Source organism: Anthonomus grandis, chromosome 22 (genome assembly GCF_022605725.1).
Source record: "Anthonomus grandis grandis chromosome 22, icAntGran1.3, whole genome shotgun sequence".
Taxonomy (NCBI): domain Eukaryota; kingdom Metazoa; phylum Arthropoda; class Insecta; order Coleoptera; family Curculionidae; genus Anthonomus; species Anthonomus grandis.
Window position 1 is genome coordinate 14,077,720 of NC_065567.1, and position 23,975 is coordinate 14,101,694.

Here is a 23,975-nt window from a genome sequence, read left to right on the forward strand (position 1 = left end):
TCAAGTCAATTCAAGGGTATTATTTCACTCTCTTAAAAGTGGTTTAAAACTCTTAGATTTTTTTTTACAAAAAAAACGAAATAGTAAACTCAATAAGTATAAGTAGTTTTTATAAATTATACATATTTTTTTTTAATTTAAAGACGGCTATGGCTTTCCGATTAAAAGTGGTTAAGGCAAGCGACCGTTGAGGATTAACAGACAACAAAATACGCCCCTGCGGGATGATATCCCAGCCGTCAAGGCAGGTGTAGTTGGTTTGCTTTTGCATTTCTCTAACTCTAAATATAACTGGGTAAACAACATCTCTCATATACGTCAGGCGAGGCAAGCGGCATGGAATCAGACAAGTAAACAGTAAACAACACAGCACATTATGTGTGCCGTACAAACTTTGTGTGTGTGAGCGTGGCTGCTTGAACCGCTTTCAGTACGAAACTATACGCGGTCCGCCGTCATTCAATACTTTGACTGTCTCTCTCTCTTAATAGCCGACCCACTACTGTCGAGCTTTTCACCGCCGTCCATAATCTGGGCCATCATAACCTCACATTTCAAAAAGCCCGCTCTTTTTTTACGGAGAATGACGGATATTCGCGGAGTTACGTAACTCACGTCAGCGCTATCGCGACACATCTAGGTGCGAGTGATTAGTGACTCATTCGGGTTTGACAAGATTTTGACAGGATTTTCATTTTTTCAAAAAAAAAATACTTTTTAACAGCTTATATGGATTTTTATGGATTTTGTTTTTGAAACATGTGGAAAGGTTGACCCTGGCAGTAAGTACCGGCTACATAAAACAATATTTATTTTATAAATACGTTCACTCTTTTATGCTAAGAAATTGTCAATATGGCATTAAGAGAAAAGAAAAGAATTAAAAGAAAAATTTTTAGCTTAAGTTCAAGAAACCCAAAAAGTATAGTATAAAAATAAAAAAAATATAATGGAATAAGTAAATGTCACAAATTTAAACCACACTATATATCTAAAATACAATATAAATGTATGTAAAATAAAAATATGTAAAAAATTATAATATATTTCCCAGAAGTTGCGCTCCGGATGCCACACATAACATCTCTTACATATAATTTTTTATTTTTATTTAATTTGAGCATTTCAATAAATATGGTCATTAATATAATTTAAACCATAATGAAAAATTGTATTACTTTAAGTTAAATTAAAATAATTTTTCACGTGTTGTACGATTTGAGCTGAAAATTGTTTTGCAAAAAATGTCGAAATAATCAGTCATAAAATTCAACAAATAATAATAAAAAAAACATGTCATTGTTTGGTAAAGCCATTGTAAACTGAAATGGGGCTATATTTGTATATTTAAGGAAATGATATGTGTAAAAGGTAAACTTTAAATTAATATGTAGATTTTATTTCTAGAAACACTTTAGACGTAAAGTTTCTATATATAGTTAAATATATTGTATTAAAATGTATGAATGGCAAGTATTATATTAGGTAACTTATGTGTTTTTCTTTTAATCTTGCTTTTAAATAAAATGATGATATTTTTAAGTCTATTAATTCGAATAAGATGGTAGTACTGATGATGTACCCTGTATATTCTATATGCATATATGATATATTACAATAAGAATATTGATTTTCTTAGAAAGAATGCTTCTCCAGTGGTTCAGATTTCTAGTGTATTACACTCTTTTGTATTAGAATAAGTGATAGTTCTTACTTTTGAGACTCACGGTAGATCGGGAAGGGACATGGGCCTTTTGGTTCTACAGCTTTAATTAGCTAAATTTTTTTCTTAAACAAACCATTGGACATATTTTTGACAGTGTTGAGTGATTTTTAGTAGATTCAGGTAAGGTTTAAATATTTTTTTTTAAATAAAACTATCATTGTCGCCAAAAATCATTGTCAAAATGCATTTATTAGTTATGATTTATTATTAATATATGTATTGATTCTATGGTTCTTAGACTTTCTTTATATTCTTGGAAAATATCTACAAGACTTCATATAAATAAAAAGACTATAAAAAAAAACAAAAAATATTACTGAATTGTTGTTTATCTATGAATTGAACTGGATTTTAACATAAACCCTTTAGATATAATATACCGTGTCACAATCAAAAATCAAATCAAAAAACTTTTATTTGCTTCAAATACTTGTTTTCAAAAACTTTACAATGTAAGCATCGTCACAAAGAAAAAAAGAAGAATCTAAATGAACAGGCCAATTAGGGATTTTAACCTATAAGACAAATATAAACACAATGCATGAACGTTGGGACATAGGTCCGAACAAAGTAATTTCTTTATAAATAAATCAATTTCCAGTGGTTTGTCCAACAATTAATGTAGTAAGAACCCAAATATATTAATATGTTTTTTATCCTCATTTTAATTTTTTTTAACTGCATTACCGTAATGCTGTCTGGAAGATAATTATATAACTTAATTACAAAAGTATTATGTTTTATTTATACCATGTTGGGGTCAAACTATCAAAGACTGTCCTAGTACTCAGGTCTTAATCAGAATCGAATATTAAAGATTTTTTCTGTATTTGATAACAATTCATTTGCACTCTTTTGCCACCTATAATCCCTCTGTCAGCACCCGGGGAGATCTCTGAGAGTCCACATGAGATGCAATTCTGTAACTACAGAATTCGATTAAAGAGATAAATCGTTCGAATAGAGCAGGAACAATAATGGCCCCAAAATTAAACCATGAGGTGTACAATTTTTCCGGTAGGATGTCATGACAGCCCAGTTGACACAGATTTGAGAGAATCATAGAAGTAAGCACCTCTCCTGTCAAACACATCCACTATATTTATAATAGATTTTTATTTTGGATATGGAACGACTTCCAAGTCTAGAGCCAAACTGGGATGTAAATAATTTTAGAAGGGAAAAGCTATTGTTCTTTTTAAGAATGCAAGTTTTGGGTATAGAGCAAATGTATTTTGGATGGAACCGGAATATCATATATTGATGATGATAACTATAGGTTTGTCTCTTCCTAATTTCCTAAATATCAGACAATATTTTGTGTTCTGAAACAATTTCTGTTTGTTTCTATGAATTTATTGCTGTCAGATGCTTACTTACCATCTCCTATCGTTAGTCGATATACAGTGCGGTGACTTTAACTAAAATAAATTCAGTTAAAACTAATCAAAATTTATCGCGCAAAATTCCTGAGACCCTTCGATTTTTGTTTATTTTTTTTTTCATATAAACCAGATTAACCCCAACTTTTTTTTTCAAATGAAAAGCTACTTTTTTTAAACTCTCATTGAAAAGAGCCCTTTTTCTTGATTAAATTGCCCTATTTACTTTTGTGATTATCTAAAGGAGAAATACGAAAAAAAAAAAAAAAAGATCAAATTATTAAAAGTTACGATTAATGTATAAGATGCTCAAAATGAGCACCATTTACTTGTTGGCAAAGCCCAAGACGATAATAAAATTCGTTTCAGACATTTTCTAGCACTTCTGGAGATATTTGTCGGATTTCTTACCTAATACGTTCTTTGAGTTCGTCTAGGTTTCCTGGTTTGCTCATATAAATTTGATTTTTCAAATGTCCCCACAGAAAAAAAATCAAGTGGGGTAAGATCGGGAGAACGTGCCGGCCACTCAATTGCACCCCTTCTACCAATCCATCTGTTGAAAATTGTCATCTAAATACTGGCTTACATTACGGACATAACGTGGGGGAGCACCATCTTGTTGCATCCAGATTCTTTCATCATACAAATCTGGATCGAACTGACTCGGATATAAGGTACGTAAGACTGGAACTAGTTCATGTTCAAGAAATTCTAGATATCTTTTCCCAGTTAAAGTATCATTGAAGAATATGGGCCCTATAACTTGCCAGCCAATTATGCCAGCCCAAACATTAGTTTTCTGGGGATATTGTGTATTAGTTTCCCTTACCCAGTGTGGGTTCTCGTCAGACCAGTAGCGACAGTTCTACTTATGAACATGGCCATTTAGGGTGAATGTAGCCTCATCAGAAAAAGGATCCACTCCGAAGATATGCGATTTTCGTCAATGGCGTTCATCATTAATTCACAGAACTGAACTCTGCGATCTGGATCGTCTTCCAATAACTCTTGAACGGGTTGCATTTTATAAGGTCATTTGTTTGCACTTTTTAAAATTTTTAGCACAGATTTATGATGAATAGAGTTTTCGCGAGCTACTCTTCTGGCTGCAGTTACCGGATTTTCTTCCATCGCTTACAATACATTTAATTGGGTGTTTTCATCGATTTTAGAAGACCTTTATCTTGAAACATCCCTCACGTGCCCAACTTCTCGAAATCTGCTTTTGATTTTACTTGCCGTACCTTGGTTAATAGGTGGCAAATCTGGATATTTCTGCCTGAATAAGTGGACAACCTCTAGCTGAGTACGACTTCTGTCCCCATAACCAATCATCATTAAGATTTCATTCTTGTGGGATTCGGATAAATAAGGCATTTTTTCAATATAAGTTAACTTATTTAACGACTGGTTGAAATTCACTTTAACAGTGACACTACAACAATGTCAGGAAATGTCTCGATACCAATAAAATAAACAAACACGCCAAAAATTTACCAACACAAAATATTTCGAGACTTTTAATAATTTAATGGTTTTTTTTTCGTATTTCTCCTTTAGATAATCACAAAAGTAAATAGGGTAATTTAATCAGGAAAAAGGGCTCTTTTCAATGAGAGTTTAAAAAAAGTGGCTTTCCATTTGAAAAAAAAAGTTTGGGTTAATTTGGACTCCCCCTGTAGGTGAAAAAATACAAAAACTATCTTGAAATGTGAAAAATAAAACAAAAATCGACGGGTCTCAGGAATTTTGCGAGATAAATTTTGATTAGTTTTAACTGAATTTATTCCAGTTAAAGTCACCATACTGTATAAATAAGCTCGAAGGAACAAATTTGGCGATACATAGAATACATTGTGATTCTGTGGTCTATTTCCCTCTTAGCTCTTCTTCCTCTTTTCATGAAAAACATAACAGTAATGAAGATGAAAACGTAATTTTCTTTATAGAGATCCTTTACAAACGACATAAAATCATGAATAAAATTCATCAATTCTCATTTTACTGAAAATATATTACTTATTTCTTATACTATCCGGGCACTCTATTTAAATCCGTTTAATAACGTGATTTTTAGTTATCAGTGTAATTTCGATATTTTTCGTTTTCGTTAAACTTTTAATAAATTCAAAATCATATAACCCAATTTATTGAAGCCTATAATTAAAATAGTATACAGGATGTCTGTAAAAGGTCTTCATAAGAATCTACATCTTTTCGAGATTCTACGTCCATGGACTGGTAAATTAGGTAAATATGATTGCCAAATATAATATACCAATTTTTGGCAAAATAGTTTGTGGAGTTTTTAAATTAATCAAGTAAAATCACTTTAAAATTATTATTATTTTGGGGCCATCTATCGCCCAAACTAAACAACCTGGTACTAAAGTAAATTTACTTAACTCTCCGGTGACTAATTTTAGTCTAAAGATAATGTAGTGGGTTTTGTCCTTTTTTGAAGACCTTTTACAAACACCTTGTATATATTATTTGTCGATCGCAACCCTTCCTACATTTATTATAAATAAAAAAGTAACTATTTAAAACTAATACCTAAGCTTTAAAAACGATTTTTTTTGTAAAACTATTGTCGTTAAAAAGTGCAAAGTGCTTGTTTACCGAACAATTTAGTACACTGTTTACACATCGGCTTGATGCAAATTATGCATGTTATTTTGGATGCAACATTTTGTTCCTTTACAAATTATTTTTCAAGGAAACTTGTCAGTGAACCACGATTCATAGTTGGTAGAACTTTATCATACGATTTTCTAAAAATAATATTTTTCGAGGTTTGCACGTATTTAACTGTGAAAAAGTTAAAAGATATCTGATAAAAAAAATCATTTGATACAAATCAACCCTCCCTGATTAAGTGAGCGAAAAGGGGCGTTTTGAAATACTCTACAGCATAAGACCACAAAGATCTTTGCTTGGATCGGCATTTTCTGGTTTCTTTTTATATACGGAGCGTATAAGTAATCAAGGGGCAGCAAGACATATTAGAAATTTTATGATTACATATAGTATGTTGCCACGTGCAGTAAATCGAATTTAGATAATGAAAAATATTAATGTATGTAGTTTTTCTTTTAATTTAATGTTTTATGTGAAAAATTTATGAAAAAATATTGTTCTTTTTGAATTCTGAACGATCTTCTTTAGTTAAATTATTTTGACTAAAGAACCTCTTAATTAATAAGTAATTAATAAAAAACCTCTGAGTTAATAATGTCTGGTTCTTTTTAATATCTATACAAAAATTACATCAGTAAGAAAGGTTACGTAGTGATCTCCAAAATACGAAAGAGACGTACAGGAAAAAATTATGCATACATATTAGGGATGTTATCGGTAAAGTGTTTAAAGTCCCAATGTGCTATTTTGCGCCCTGCATGATAAAGTGCTTTGAGTGCGTTTAATTTTCTTTTAAAAAATGAGCTTTTGTCAGCAATTTTTAAATTTTATGGGATTCTTGATTTTTTGTTTCTAAGTTTTTAAGCTAACGCTCTAATAATGGTTAATTTAAGATATAACTATATGAAACTTTCAAAAAAAAATTAATTAATTGGGTGCTATCAGTGACAAAGTAATTTTCTTTTTACTATACATTTTCATTATAATCACTATTTAATTTTCATCATAAGTTTGTTTTAATTGCTAGTTTGCAAGAACTATATGCACAAATGTATTTGGTTTTAGGTATTTATTTGACCGGTGGGACTCACTTTATTACACCTCTTAGAGGTTAACTTTTAGTTTTTAAATCCATGAAAACTTTACATTTTTTTACAAATCTAAATCGTAAATTGGAGGTATCAGCTTTGCTTTTTTTTTCATAACCAATTAGTTACTAGTTAAGAAATTGTTCATACTTACAGTGGAGTCGCAGATTGAGGTAAAATGAAAATCTTACATACTGCTTCTAGTTTAAAATTCCCAACATGTTTCGCACACAGTTGTGTCGTACATCAGGGGATAAAAAGTTTAAACTTAAACCCACCAAGGTTTGAGTTTGTGTCAAAAAGAAGGGGCATGATAAAAATTTTTTTTTGACATAAACTCAAATCATAGTGTGTGTAATTTTATGTCCTGATGATGGACACCACTGTGTCCAAAACATGTCGGGAACTATGAACCAGATTTAGGTTAAATAAACAAAGGTAGGGAGACTGTAGAATTTCCATTTTACCTCAATTAGTTAGTGTTTTTTTTCCAATTGAGGTAAAAATCGAATTACTTAAATTAACTTTAGCGTCCGTGAAAAGTTAGAAGCGCAATCTTTACCGATATAATTTTATTTTATATATTATCTGTATTTGTTTCTTTAACTACAAAAGGTAAACATCTTTAAGAGCTTCGCAGATCAAACATTAGGCTTAAAACAAAAACTGTTTAACCTATTAGTTATTATGATTTATTATCTATCTTTCATTTGTTTCATTATCCGTGTATAATGAAAAAAAACCAAAGTTAACATTAAATAATAAGAGATAGGTTACCAGCTCAACCTTCCCCGGTTTTGCAGGAACAAAACGGTACCTACACTCAAGAACCTGCGTGATACCTTAGTTCTGTATAGTGGAATGTTCAGCTCTAGATAGTGGAAAGTTTCAATAGTATTTAACGTTGAAAACAGTGAAAAGTAGTATTTGTATTTAGAAAATATATAGATTATTGTCACATTTACTTATAATTTTTATTGCAAAATTTGGAGCGGTTTGCAAAGTTGTCTAGGTTAAACGTCATAAATTTTGATATGTGACCAAGTATTAAAAAAATTGGCTTTAATAAAAATTCTTTGTTTTATAAAAAAGAAATAATGAGATGTAGCTCTAAACCACTTGATCGATTATCATCAAATGTTGTATACAAACACACTCCTCGGATTATTTGGCACTAATGTTTATAAATTCAAGTGCTAGTTAATTTTATGGAATGATAGATTCTCCTGGAAGGGAATATCGCCATATTTTTATTCCTTGTCATTTTCATTCCTTCATCACATCATATTTTTTTTTACGCGGGTTAATTCTATTGCAATTTCTGACATCTTTTTCTGTATGCAGCGCAAATAAGAAGGATATTTTTTGGCATCCTTAAATAATTATCAAACACACACGATTAAATAACAATGGCTAATTGACTTACATTGTTTTAAAGGATTAAATGTACCTATATTATAATAAATAAATAAAATACATGTATATGCTTAGCCGATTTATCGCGTTTTCTACAATTACCTATAAATTATAATTTACATTATTTTTGAACCTATACTTTTTATGGCATAATATGTTTTTGCATAACGATTGTTGTTTTATTCGTAAATTCAATAAATTATACCAGTTGCATTTTTTATACCTTTGATCATAAATAATAAATACGTATGTTGTCAATAGTTTTCTAAAAGTGTCTACATTTAAATAAATTTATATATTGACTTTTTTGAGGGAAAAAATTAAACTATCCCCAATTTTCTCTCATTAAGTCAATCTTAGGGTTTTTCCAAGGTCATGCCATTTAAAATAAAATAATGAATTAAATTCTTTGTATAATGTTAAAACATATAATATAGTCAAACATTTCTTCATTATCTTCACTTAGCAGATCCCTAAAATTGTACTTTATAAGCTGTGAAATATCTTCTGATAAAAATAACTTTCTATAACGCACGAGTGAAGTGTTTGACAGTTTTTTAGATTTAGCCCATGCCTTTGACACTGTGCCACATCACTTGTTAAACAGGCTAAACAAAAGGGTATTAGAAGGCTGTCAAAGGATCTTTTAAAATCATATTTAAATAATAGAATTTAAAAACTCTACTCGGCTTGCGAGATGTGGTATGCCGCAGGTTACAGTTACGTATACTGTTTTTATTTTGTTTATATATTTTGTTCTGTTTTTAGTATTGGCATTTTTTCTATTTTACCCAGTAACACTGTTTTGTGCTATGCTAACGACGTAGTGATAATCACAAAAGAAAAATTTTGGTAACGAAATATTTATTTAGGCTGAAAAACTTATTCATCTCGGTAAAAGGTGATTCAATTTTAGTTTGTTTTCTCTCAATGTTGATAAGTCACATTTTATATATGAATAAAAATACATTAGAATAATTATTGTTCTAATAATGAAATTTGTAAGTAAATTCCAAAAATGAGTGCTTTTAATACTATAAAATACTTAAGAGTATAAAACGAGACTGCCACATTCTAATAAAATTGCCATATTTTTAACAAAATTCTAAAACTTATACATAAATTATATATTTTGAGGCACAGCATATCAATAAATTGTTTTATGAGTCAATATCATATCATGATTATCTATAAGTCACTAGTTGAATCTGCAATCTATTATGGCATATGTATTTCGGGTACAGCTGTCAGACTTATCTCCTCTGGAAATAATACATTAAAAATAAAGAAGCACTATTTAGAAATTAACTTGCTTGAGGATTCTAAGACACAATATACATTCATAAATTATAAAACATCTGTCATCAGATTAGTGATTAATAATATTTAAAAAAAAATATTAGTCAAGAATTCAATACAAGATTTTTAAATAATCAATCGATACAAAATCCTGCCCTTAGATTTTCATGAGTGCAAAGAAGTCTATTATACACTGCAGTTCAAACATGCAAGCAATTTTGTAAAAGATTTAAAAAATAAGAATTGCCCAGAGAGATGTAAATTTTTGGTTGTTACATCGTGGTGAAAATAGTAATATACTTAAAGTGTTGTGATAACTGCAAAACTGTTATATTACTATTTTTGAAATAAACATCTTATTAATATATAATTTGTGTCCTATGGCTATATGGAAACCGTAATACTATATTATTCCTGCTGGCTTCGTATCAGCATTATTCATGTATCCGTATCAAAGGCAAGAAAATCTTATAATTATATGTAAAGTTTAACTTTTTAATTATTTTTTGCATGGTCCTTTTTATTAACATTGGTTTTTGACTATTTGAAGGACTCCAAAGCTATCACGGTAGTACTAAACGAAATTTCTCTATCAATTTATTATTACAGGACTTTGTCTAACCATGATGTTGCACCTGCTGTTATCTTTTTAGCAATTAAATTGGGTAAATATTTTCTCTTTGCTAATATACTGTCTCTAGTGTTTTCAATAGAGATGTAATTACATTCGTTGGTCTTAGATAAGTTTATTCATCTATTCACGTATTCTATAAATAAATTGTTCATATACTTATTCTCTTAATCTTAGTAATTCTCATTCGCTTTATTGTAAACCTTTCTACTAATTGAAATTTTTATGAAATAATTTCAGTTAAAAAACTATTTATGTATACACAAATATAACTATTATAATACGATCAAGCTAAGTCATCGTTTTAAACACAATATACCCTGTCTTTATTGCGATCAAACCATAGTTTTCCCAAATAAGAACAAACGATTTTTTGCCCTAGGGATCTTCCACAATGTAACCCAAAAGTAGCAATTTCAAGGTCATTAGGGGGAACTAATCCCCTCTTAAGAGGAAAATAAAAGCAAAATATTAAGGGTGGGCTATCAGCACGCATTTATGCCATTTTTTGCCTAGGCAGACCACGGTGGGATTTTTAATGAACTAAATTGGAGGATACTTGCTGAAATTGATTTACGTCCGATGTGCAGTTGGTTTTTTTATGTCTCTTTTTTATTTCTTTATTTTTTTAGTAATAATAGTATCTGTTCACCCCATTTGACATTGATTTGTATCATATTTATAAGAGTATAAATTATAAATGGCGAAGTTAAAGCCTACTTCCTAGTGTAAGCATATTATATCGAGTAGCTAGCAAAAAAAAAATATTAAGTCTACAGATTAACATTGTCTAGATGTGCCTATTTCTATGACACCAATTTTTAACATGTTTATAATATAATATATTTCCATAGAGTTTCTAATATTTTAAGCTAGTTAATGTATAAAAATCTGCCTTGGAAGAAATGTTAAACCTATAAGTATAATTAAGAAAAACGAGAGATATTTTAAAGAACCTTTTTTGCAATACCCCAAAGACCATGAATTGGTTTTTGTATTTATTGGAAAAAAACTATATATGCAGAAATAGTATAAGCTGAAATAGTATAGCTTGAAGATAATATTAAAACTAATGTGTTTTATCAATTTCCCAGAAAACGCATTATATAATTACTGAGTTGATACAAGATTAGAGATGAACTCCGTCTCCATGAGTCAAAGTACGATATTTTCATCTTAAATGAATTGACGAAACAGTGGGCTGCCAAGGCAGTTGTGCATATAGGTTTCCTGATGGACCCGTCATGCCCCACCGGGGGTTACCAGAGCCCAACGGCCTTAGAGAAACCGATAAGGCTCTCTGGTCTGAAGGACTTAAAGTCGCTCGGTACACTGAAAGTGTTACCCAAGTATTTGAACCTGGCGCGCGTGAGTGCTGGGCACTCCCCGACTACATGGTCAACGGTTTCATCCTGTTCACAGCACCATCGGCATTCCGGGTTGTCCGCAATACCGATAGTATGGAGATGGCTTCTTAAGTGCTCGCAGTCCACAGTCACTGGAGCCATGCAGTCACTGCCCATCAGAAGGAGAGGACATTCCTGTATGGCCCGTGACCAAATTTTTGCGTGACTGGTCTCGCCAGCACGTATTTCGCCGAGTACGTATAGCCTGTACGCAGTCCTCATTGCCTCGAATTGCACAACGAGGTCCAGAGGCGGAAGGCTCAGCAGAGTCTCAGGCGCTCTAGTTGGCGCCGTCCGCATGGAACCCGTTATGCTGAGACATGCAAGACGTTGGACTCTGTCCAGTTGAGCACGAATTTTCGCTTTCTCCGTACATGGCCACCACGATAGCCCAGTATGTGAGAAGAGGTCTCACAATGCGCGAGTAGATCCAGTGGAGAATCTTAGGAGACAGACCCCAGGTATTGCCGAAAGCCCGCCTGCAGGCCCATAGCGCGCAGGTGGCCTTCTTTATTCTTGTGTCTGCATGATCGTGCCAGGAGAGTTTGGGATCCAACTTGATTCCCAGAAATCAAACTGTCCTGGAGTAATGCAGCTGCACGCCACCTAGAGATATAACAGGGGGCGTGCCAAAGTAACGTCTCCTCGTGAATAGTAGGAGCTCTGCTTTTTTGGGGTTAATCCTGAGACCCCCCGAGCGGCAGCATATGTCCACCATATGCAGGGCTCTCATCATACGGCCCCGCATTGAGACGGCGTCTTTCCCTGGGCAAAGGATTACCAGATCATCAGCGTAGGCCTGTGTGTATAGGCCAGCATTGTTTAATAGATTTATCAGGCTGCCGACCACAAGGAACCTACCTTGTGGTAGGGGACAATACTCCTCCCTGCGGCAGCCCCTAGCCGCCAACGTTTCGATAATCGTTGTTGAGTTGGGCAAATACATGACGTTTCGAGAGCATGGCGTCTATCCAGCTAACCCAGCTAATTTTGATCTTTATTAAGTTAATTTACATTTAAATTGAGATAAAAGGAAATCATGCACAGTGTCTATTCCAATACATAGATATTTTTAAAATTTATTAATATCTGTCTTCAAACAATAAAAACCTTTTGTCCATAAACATTATACTGTGGAATCATATAGTAAACCTCAAAAATGGTTATAGTATACAATGATCTCTTTGCTTCTTAAAAAGAAATGGATCCAAGTAATGACGTAATTATAATGAGTCTTTCTTTTTCAGAAGCAAAGGGGCCATTCTATCCTATAAGCATTTTTGAGGATCACTATATGATTATACAGTATAATGTTTATGGACAAAAGGTTTTTCCTTTTGCCGAACCGTCGACAGTATTAAAATCTAAAACCTAAAAGTGAAAATCTAAAAGTTTTATGTGATCCCACATCCTACTCACTTGGCAAGAAGCATAATAAAATACATTATCATTATTATTATTGACAGTCAAAGTTAATTTTTTCAAAAACTAAATTTTTATGACATATTACTTATGTTGGTAAAAGGACTCCCAGAGACACCTTGTAGAGTGATTACTAATGACATTCAAGTTAAAATATTTAATTAACTTCTACCTAATTATTGTCTAAAAATACAGTTTAAAAAATCAGGAAAATTCATTTATTGAGAATAAATTAATTGGAGCAAAAAAAGGCACTTTTTGCTCTACATAATACTTAAAAAAAATTAGTTTATACATAGAATTTTAACACACATACAGTATGCTCTGAAAAAAGCTATACCTATATACGATAGAAAACTTACACACGATAGGAAATAAATATAAGATTAAAAAAATATAATACGGTACTGTTATATATATTAATGTTTGTAGAATAGTTAAATTTATTGATATTTTTCAAAAACAATGGTGAAGGTTGAAGCGCTTAAACTCGGCAGTTGTCAGTAAACAGGATCAAGAGAAAATAGTTTTGTAAATAAAATTGCATAATGACGATTTATTTGGCATCTTACTGAGTGTTATATATATGATTATGAAAAGACAGTGGCGTATCGAATTTTTATGATATAATATTATATATATGACTTAAAAAGTAGATCTTAAAATAATTAAGAATTTAAGTTAGAACTGTTCGGTTTATTTTAATTTAAAGATTGTTTTTTTTCTATAAATAAAATATTCATTCAATATATCATCAAAGCATCGACAGTGGCGCGGCCTCATGGCGATGGTGCGTGACATCTTTAGTCAGTTGTGTTGTTAACTTTCGAGTTGTGTTGCTATTTTGTTAAATAATTTAAAACTTAAAAGAAAAAATGCGTTTGACTGCGTTCCTTGGAAGTGGTTCTTGATTGACACAGGCCTTGTGTGGCTAAAACGAATTTTTAAACAGTTAAAGTAAACTATCGACATATAAAGCTGAAATTAATTATCACAAAAGATTTTCTGAATTAAACAAAGTGTGTATATTCGTCTTTTGTTTAGAAAAATATTTGTCATAGATTCATGTGATCATATTATATGGTGTTTTGTTTAAAAAAGTATACATATATTAGTAATTTAAAAACAAGATATTCAATTATTTGTCTGTTTTCACTACATTAATAAATCGAAATATGCATGAAGCTGATAAATTTAACCATTTTCGTATGATGCAGACTTAATTTCCTATGTATTTTAAAAATATACCTAATCATATAAGTAAAATCACCAAACTCTTTTATTTTTTAATTGTTTATTACGCTCTCAATTAATCAAATATTTAAAAAAAATAAACAGGCTGGCCTAAAATAAAATAGAAAACAATTTTTTTTTAAGAAAATTATTGCGTTTGCAATTAACTATAGAGAATCTGTATTATTCTCTTGAATCCTTTTATACTGATTTAACTGACTTACAAACCCGCTCTTAATAAATACACGATCCGTAGAAAAATATACAATATTTCTGTTTCGACACGGATATTTTACTTTCAGTCTGGATGAGTAAACTTGGAACTCGTAATTTAATTTAACTTTTCAAATTTTTATGTGCGTTTTGTACAAGCTTGAGAAAGAAATATTAAATTAAGTTACCAAAACATCAGGTAAAACTTACTTACTAGAGAACCGAGAATTTTAATGAAATTAATGATAAATATTATAAAAAAACTATATCCATTTCTTAAGCAAGCAACTTTAAAAGATAGCATTATAAGATTTCTTTTGCATCGAAGTTTTGCTTTGCCTGAATTTTGGATAAAATCAGGGGAGGAGAGAAAGTCAGCATTAAGACCCTCATTTTGCGAACAACCATACGAGTTTTGTTTCAAAGACCAAGCCAGAATGTCTACTGGATCTCAAGAATTGCGTATACCTAATCCCTGTGAAAAGTCAGATATGAGTGAAACGAAGTGACCACTGGATAAAGTCAAGACAAAAGAATGTCGAAAGTGGACCCAAACAGGAGAGGGTTCCAGATTAGGAATAGCAGATGTGGTGGTCTAATAGTCTAAAACCACAACATTCGACAAAAGGGAAGAAAGACTTATATCACGTAAGCCATGATTTGTATGCATGCTATAAAAATAGGCATCATCGACGTAACTAATAATATTTCCTTTAATGTTAATTCCTCTAATGTAAACTATTAAAAGTTGAAGTCACAAAAAATCCAAGAAAAAATTCATAGGTTACTTTCGAATAAGACGATGTCATTAATAGTAAGCAATGGCTTTCATTAATAATCATTAATAGTAAGCAATGATTGTTCTGTCTTCGTAAGAGCTAAAAATTTAATTTGGGTGACGCTGTACAACACGTAATTTTTATTAAGTGTCGAACATTTTCTACATAAATAAAATATTAATAAGCAGCTTGCTTAACCAGTTCTTACTTAACAGCGTATCTAATTCAAAAAAACAAATAAATAGGTGTTTACACCATCATTTTTTACTTAAGGATATGAAAACCAGACTACGGAAAAAGCAACAAACTAAAAACTATTCTTAAAACCACATGGTGGGAGTGAAGCTTTATTTTGGTTAGTTAAAATCTGGGCTTAGGCATTCGCCGTTCAACAAACATGTACTGCGTTTTGTGTTTTAATTTACAAATGGCCTTGTTTTCTATGTTTATTTTTGTTATCTGATAGATGTATATATTTATGTAATCATTCGCTGATCTATAATTACGCACTATTATAATAAACAACTATAGGGTAATTAAATCGTTTCTTTATCATGAATGGTTTCTTTTTTATTTTCCCAAAACATAATACGATAAACATAATATAATAGAATATGATACTATTATTGTTGGTGACTTTAATATTCTTTCGCTAGCTCCCAAATTAAAGGAGCAAACTTCGTAATAACTGAATATTTTTATCACGGTTTAGGTTACCTTTATTGGACAATGACTCATATAAAAAAAAAAAACAGAAGCACATACTTTTGCTTAAGTTTCTTGAGATAAATACATTTCGCTTTAATGCAACAAAAAAAGATGGAGGTAGAGTTAAAGCATGTGCTTCACTTGATTAATACGACCCAAATATTTATACTTTGCTCAAGGGAGCTCATTGGGACTAAATTTTATTCTTCCGGTCTTTGATTAAAACTACAAGAAGGAAGTATATTGGGTCTGCTACTCGTATGTACTATATCCCTGGTAGGTTCTAGAAGGGTCCTATAATATAGTTTCTGGTCTTCCATATTTTTTAAATGTCATTTTTTTGACTAAAACTGTCTGCCTTTTAAGATCTTTTTTGACTTTCAGTTATCATTGATTTTGGCAAAGGGCTGAATAACCTAGTTTTCTAACTAGAGTATTATACATTTCTTTTACAATACACATTATCAGATATATAGCCTAATAATTTTCAGGACGGCAAAGTTTTGTAGTGTCTGGAAATTTGCCAAGACGCCTATTTATAAAAAAGGTGATCTTTCCATAGTTTTCGAATTACTTTTTAATACTTTATTTGCCCTTAGCTTTAATCGAAACTTTTTATAAATCATTATTATTTTTCTAAAGTCATACAATTTTTGTAATCTGACATATTTTATAAGTCAAAAAGATCGATTATACCACAAGCGGAATTTATCTCAGCATCCTACGAAATAGATTATAACGTATTAATGAAAAAATAAAATAAACAATTTTATAACATGTTAATTTAGATATACAGGGGGGCGTTTAATTTGTATTTGACAACGTTCTGTCAATCACCTCCAGCTAACCTTACTTTCATATGTCAAATCCCTATCATATGACACATAATTGGAAGCAGTATTAAAATGTCTGTTCAACAATGCAGAACAAAATCGGTTGACGTAACAGCGAATAGTGAGCTAAAATGTGTGGTAATAAAACACATTTTATTAACTTAAACTTTCGTAGGTCAAATGGTTGCCTATAGTGTCACACATTATTTTAACACTACGCTTTGACAGTTCGAGAGTGGCTTTATAAATAGTTTCCAGGTATATGGATTGGCAGGCATAGTATAACTGAATGCCCGGATGGTCGCTAGGCCACTAAATTTTTTCTTTGGGGATATTTAAAAAGCAAAGTTTATAAAACCCCATCTGAAAATAATTATGATTTAAAGGATCGAATTACTCGCGAATGTAGAGATATTAGTAGACAAGCACTTGCCAATGTTTGTGAGGAATTTCAGAACATGTTGATCATTTAATAAAAGAAATTCTATAAACTGATTAAATTGTTTATTTTTTAAACATCTGTTTGAAAAATAAGTGAAGTCTTACTGTTTATAAGTCTACAAACTTACATTTTTTATACACCGTTGGGTGATAGATTGTACGTCCTTTAAAATGACGTATCACACTGACACATTTGACATACCAAAGAATGTCGTCATTATTATCAGACATTTTAGCTCACTATTCGTTGGTACGTCAACCGATTTAATTGTTTTGGGCACTGTTGAATAGACATTTTAATGATGCTTACAATGGTGTGACATTTTAAAGTGAGGTTAGCTAGAAATACAGAGATAATTGACAGAACTTTGTCAAATATAAAATTAAACGTCCTCCTGTATATACAGGGTGTCCGGAAGCTAGATGCAATCCTTTAAGAGGGTGATAGCTGACTTAATTTCAAACATTTTAAGCTAAATATGTGTAGGTCGAAATTTGTTTATAAATTTTTTATGGAAATTTTTGCATTTTTCTCAAGAAATACCAAAATTTCACACTTAAACGGTAATAGAGCTCAAGTTACATTTAGTATCGGAGTTTCAAAGTTTATTTTGTTTTGTCTAATGTGTATTAATAAAAATACGATCAATTCCAAGCTTTTGTGTAAACTTATAGAAAAAATAGAGACATTGAAACGCCCTTTATTTTTAGATATCACTCATGCCGATGCCTGGCCAATTCTCAGAATTATGGCCTCTTTTATGCGGCAGGTCATGTAAACAAAAAATTATTAGACTGAGACCTCTCATAAGCCTACTAAGCATTAGAGCCCCGATTGTGGGGTTATTTTAGGTTTTGATGTTAAATAAAACATAATTTTGTTTAAACTATTTATTGTTCATGTTCAAAATGCAATCCATTATTTCTAATACAGGCACGAGCCCTTTTTGTTACTTCGGTGGTGGATACTCTTATGGTCATATCTTCTTTCATCCTGTCAAATGCTTCATTGATTTCGCGAATCAACTCTTCTCTTATTTTTATTTCGGTGGTGTATACAAGCTCCTTTGCCCGGCCCCATATGAAAAAATCCAACGGAGTTAGGTCAGTCGATTGAGGAGGCCAAGGAAAGGTTCCGCATCTACCGATCCAACCGTCCGGAAAACAGTCGTTTAAGTAATTCCTGACAGCCAAGGACCAATGCGCTGGACAACCATCTTGCTGAAAGATTATTGGTCTTTCTCATCTCCCAATAATCCAGCTTCGTCTAGAAGAACGGGGATATCATTTTGTAGAAAATCTAAATAGTTGGCACCATTTAAATTCTCTGGTAGAAAATGTGGCCCAATAATAGTCCTGCCTTTTACTCCGACCCACACATTGATCGAAAATCTGTTCTGAAATGATTTTTGTTTTTTCCAGTGCGGATTTGCATCTTTGGCAACCCATTCGTGGAGGTTGTGGACGTTGGTAATACCCTCCCTGGAAAAATTGGACTCGTCTATCCACAAGATACTTTTTAAGAATAACGGGTCCTCGATGTCCATGTTCAATAAAAAGCGGCAGAACTGAATTTATCTTGCAGGGTCTTCTTCTTGTAAGCCCTGCACCCCTGTACCATGAAAGGCATACTGTCCATCTTTCTTCATGGTCGTCAACACCTTCCATCTAGAAAGGCCAAGGTCTTCAGCTACTTTTCTGACGCTTGCAGTAGGGTCTGCGGTAAAAGCTTCCAGTATTTGCTCTTCAATCTCTACATTATTATGGCTAGGGTTGACTCCACGTGCCGGATTATTCCCAATGCCAACTTAAGTAAGACGGCGAAAGGTGTTTTGAACCACCCTGAAGTTTGGTAACCTCCGATCTGGATAACGTTCCTGGTACAAGCGTCGTGCCAAAGCTCCATTACCGTTAGCGCGTCCATATGTGAAGACAATGTCAGCGTACTCTTGGTTGGTAAATTCCATTTTACAATACTGTTTGTGTGGAAGTGTGAAATTTTGGTATTTCTTGAAAAAAATGCAAAAATTGCCATAAAAAATTTATAAACAAATTTCGACCTACACATATTAAGCTTAAAATGTTTAAAATTAAGTCAGCTATCATCCCCTTAAAGGATTGCATCTAGCTTCCGGACACCCTGTATAGATTGACTTTTTTTTTAAAGAAGTTATTAAGAGTGATTCGTTTTAAAATGAAAATATTGTATATATCTTTGTCAAAACTTTACTGATATTTTAGCCTGATTTTCTACACAACCAACAGCTGACCTTTTAAAAAATATGAAAATCTACATAGATGCCTTAAATACATCATTTTAAGGAGCTAGGTTTGATGATATGATAAATTCATTTTCGTTTCGCATATTAAATATACCGTGGAAGCATTTTGATTTGTATTATTCGAAAGTGTCAAAGTCTTCAATCAATTTTTACTTTGTGAATTTTCTGTATTTCCTATGGTTATAAGAGAGTTATATCAATATTACCCTTAGTGTAATGTTCATTGATAGATGTTCAGAGACGATTTTAAATATTTATGTTTATGTAAGGATAGCGTGTGGTCATAATTATGATCTTGCTGGGTTGATGTTCATCACAAGGAAATCCCCTCAGAAATGAAGTTTCTGAGTTTTATATTGAAACATAATATTATTCTTTTCTTTAGGGTAAATATCTTTGGTTATTTCTGGAATATCTTTAGGTGCTTATTAAGAAAACTATTTTCATTCTTGCATTAGTAACTCTTTCCAAAAAAAAAAATGATTCTTTCGAATTGCCTTTTTTGCATTTGGCTTCAACCTGCTTTAGTTAGAGGGTGTCTCTAATAAACAGCACACATGGTTATACCCGGTTACCAATAGAATACTAATTAAAAAATCATTATTACGTATTATTATTAACTACTTTTAGTATTTCGAATACTAAAACTGCGAGTAGGAATACGTAATTTTATATTTCTATTCTGTATACAAACTTATTAAGTTACACCATTGGCAATAAACAAACTTGTAAACACATGTATTTATATTTAGAATTGTTTTCGTCAAATCTTAAAATTACTATACCTAAGTGCTGCACTAGCGGATTAGTATGCTTTAGTGTAAGAGATTTAAAAGACGTGTTTGAATCTCTTATACTAAGAAAATTTGCTTTCTTTTCGTTATACTACTGATGAAATAAAAAGTTTAGTCTTTTCAAATAACAGTTGATATTTATGCTATTGGCGAGTTTTCAGAATGAGCTTGTATGGAATCAGTATGTAAGCATCCATAGTATGGATACTGTTTTAACTGAAGTCAACGATAGAGCACTGAGGGCTAACAATATTATAGTATACAATGTACCTGAATCCAATTATAATAAAATTCAAGACAGAATCCAAGATGATCAGCAAAAGGTATCTGAACTTTTGTCTATAAACAAAGAATCGGCTGTAGACAAAATGGCCAAGGTGATATGGATATACTGTCGGCTGGACGAAAGGTGCCTGGGAATCATACATATAAAATGAAAGGTGATTTAACCATAATGCAGAGAGAGTGCATCAAACGGGTGGTCACTGAACTCAATAGAAGGAAGAATAGTGGTGAAACAAATCTTTCAATTAAATATAAAAATGATGCACCATATACGACTACTGATACTTATAAATCTGAGAATACAAGAAAAAACACTCTTTAGCCCCATTACAAGTATTTTGTTTTAATGTTGGTGGTTTGAGGACTAAAATTGAAGAACTCCGTAAACTAGTTTTATCTCAATACAGTGTGTTGGTATTTGTGGAGAGTTGGCTCTCTGATAGATTCTCTGATGCTGAGTTGGCTGTAAAATCATTTAACCTGTTCCGCTGTGATAGATCTCGTGTCACTAGCAGTAAGAACCGAGGTGGGGGAATATTAATATATATAAGTGATAGAATTAGTTCTAAAAGGATTAAGTTGGCATATGATTCTGTGGAACAATTGTTTATATCATGTAAAGTGGGTAACAATAATCTTATTATTGGAGGGGTTTATATTCCCCCTAATTCTGAAATCAGTTTGTATGAAAGCCATTGCCACTCGATAGATATTCTCTGGCAGGAGTATTCTGATTACGATTTTTATGTCTTCGGTGATTTTAATGTACCAGATGCTCGCTGGGGGAGTGACAATCTTGGCGCTGTGGTTGAGTGCAGTCCTAACTCCCCAGGCTTAACTCTAGGTCAGTTTTATGCTTATTTGAATTTTTTTCAAAAAATAACATTACCTATGATAGATTGGTTTATTTGGATCTTAGTAGGCAGTAAATAAAATTCCAAATTCAATGTATTATGGTGATAATGAATTTTCTGGTTGCGAACAGATAGAAATCTCTTGGCTCGACGCTCTTTCCCTCATTATGGAAGCATAGTTTTGTGGTACCAATATTTAAATCAGATGATAATGACCAAATAGGCAACTATAGGGGCGTTTGCATCCAGTCGGCCATTCCAAAACTGTTGGACAGTCTTATCTACGACCAAATTTATTTAGAGTGTTTGGTTTCTCCAATCATATAGTTGCCTGGTTCACAAGCTTCTTGTCAGGCCCGACTCAGCAGGTTAGATTGGGTAGTGCTAGATCCAGCAATATCAATGTATGTTCTGGTGTACCTCAGGGTGGACACTGCTCACCATTGCTCTTTAACATTTTCATTAATGATATAGCTACATGTTCTGAAAATAGTGCCTTTTTATTGTTGATCAGATGACCTGAAATTTTATAGAGTAATCCAGACTCCCAAAGACCAAATTTTGGTACAGAATGACCTGAATAGGCTAAATGATTGGTGTGTCAACAATATCTTATTCTTAAACATAAAGAAATGTAATTATATTAGTTTTCACAAAAGAAGTAAAAAAGTTGTAACATCATATAATATAGTGGGAAGCCCTGTTCAGTATTCTGATACAATCAAGGATCTTGGCATTTATTTTGACGATCATTTAAATTTTAATATACACATAAATAATATAGTGGGTAGGTCCTCCAGGTTTCTGGGTTTTGTTCTGCGTAACTGTAGATAAAATCAGTCGAGACCTGTAAGAGAGTGTACATGTCTTTGGCGGTTTCTTTATTGGAGTATGGCTCAATGATATGGTCCCCCTATTACATGAACAGCTGTCTGGCCCTTGAAAGGATTCAGAATAAGTTTTTGAAATTTTGTCTATTTAAATTAAATTTGGAAATACCGAAAGATCATGTTTATGATGATGCACGGGAAGTGCTGGCTATGACAACATTGAGAGAAAGATGTATTCGTGGTGATTTAAGCTTTGTATTTAAGCTTTTTAATGGTCTGATTGTATGCCCCGACCTTCTCGGTAGAATTAGCTTCAATGTCCCCTCAAGACTCTTGAGACGAAACCGACTATTTGCTTTGCCTTTTCACAGTACCAACTATGCCACTCACTCCCCTATCGAAAGAACCTTAAATATTATCAACCATGGGGATATTGAAGTTGTGGGCATTGGCTTGTCTAGTTTTAGGAATCAAATTAGAGGGATTGTGTAAACTCTTCAATTGATTTTATGTTGGTTGCCTGTAAAAACATATTTGTATTTTAGCTATTTTAAGTTATGGTTAGGTGTAACTATTGAACTTTGTAATATTTTCTTTGTAATGGGGTTGATCCTGTCTATTAAATAAATAAATAAGTTTAATTTTTTTTTAAATTTAGAGTAAAGTAGATTAGTGTATGTTTGTTTGTTTAATAAATACGGGATATTAAAAGCTATGTTAATTAGAAAAACTCAGATAAAAAGTTTTTGAATTTCTAGAACAGTTTTCATTTGTTACTAAGAACTGATAAATAATATCAGGATCATTCATATATCTCTTCTGCAACCAAAACCGTGCCAATAAGTCCTTTATTGTTTCTCTTCTATATTCACTTACAATCTGTCAATAATACACTCTGTCCATAAAATTCATACTTTATTAAATAACGTACTTAAAAAAATGTATTGTGCTTTTTTATTTAGGTTCCAAACTGGATCTACTAACCTGTAATATATATTCAAGAATAAAGATATTATATAAAATCCAAAGTTTAATAAGCTTATATAGAAAATAATGAAATAGACTCCGTAACCTCTTGACTGTTTCTAAGTTTAGGTGGTACGTTTAATGAATTTGTTTTTATTCTTTTAGTATTGTAATATTTTTCCTATCTTGGGATTAATTATCGTTTTAATTCATCCTATATACTTATTATAAAATATTATACTGAAAAAAAGGAAGAGTTTGTATCATATCAGCTGTATTACAAAAATCTTCTTCAAATAGACCATCTTCTATAGAATCAATTAAATAAAACCACCTCAAATATCAAGACCAAAGGAAGAGAAAGTATACTCAAAGTCAAAGTCTCACAAATTAAACGTCTATTTAAAAGGTTACGCGTTTCGCCGCATTAGGGCATCATCAGACCTCATCTAAATGCAAAAACCGTTATTGACTGATGTACACGATGATGTAGACATATTACATTTTATATTTTTATTTATGTTCATGAGAGTAAGTGTGTAGTTTTTGTATTTAGATGAGGTCTGATGATACCCTAATGCGGCGAAACGCGTAACCTTTTAAATAGACGCTTGATTTGTGAGACTTTGACTTTGAGTATACTTTCTCTTCCTTTGGTCATATATCTAAGTCTTTTTGAGAATAATGGATGATTATTTTGAATTAACAATATCAAGTCTGTTAATTACTCTGTTCATTGCAGAT

General features: G+C 32.0%; 1 protein-coding gene across 4 annotated transcripts in view; it reads left to right on the top strand.

The window, feature by feature from the left end:
- The first annotated feature begins 320 nt into the window (after nt 1–320).
- LOC126749156 (forkhead box protein P1-like) overlaps nt 321–23,975 on the top strand; it is a 218,989-nt gene continuing 195,334 nt past the window's right edge. Inside the window, exon 1 of one of the 4 annotated variants that reach the window (XM_050458826.1) lies at nt 321–782. The gene's annotated coding sequence lies outside the window, so the exon portion shown is untranslated. The remainder of the gene's footprint in view (nt 783–23,975) is intronic. The other 3 variants (XM_050458828.1, XM_050458827.1, XM_050458831.1) reach the window with 3 other exon arrangements.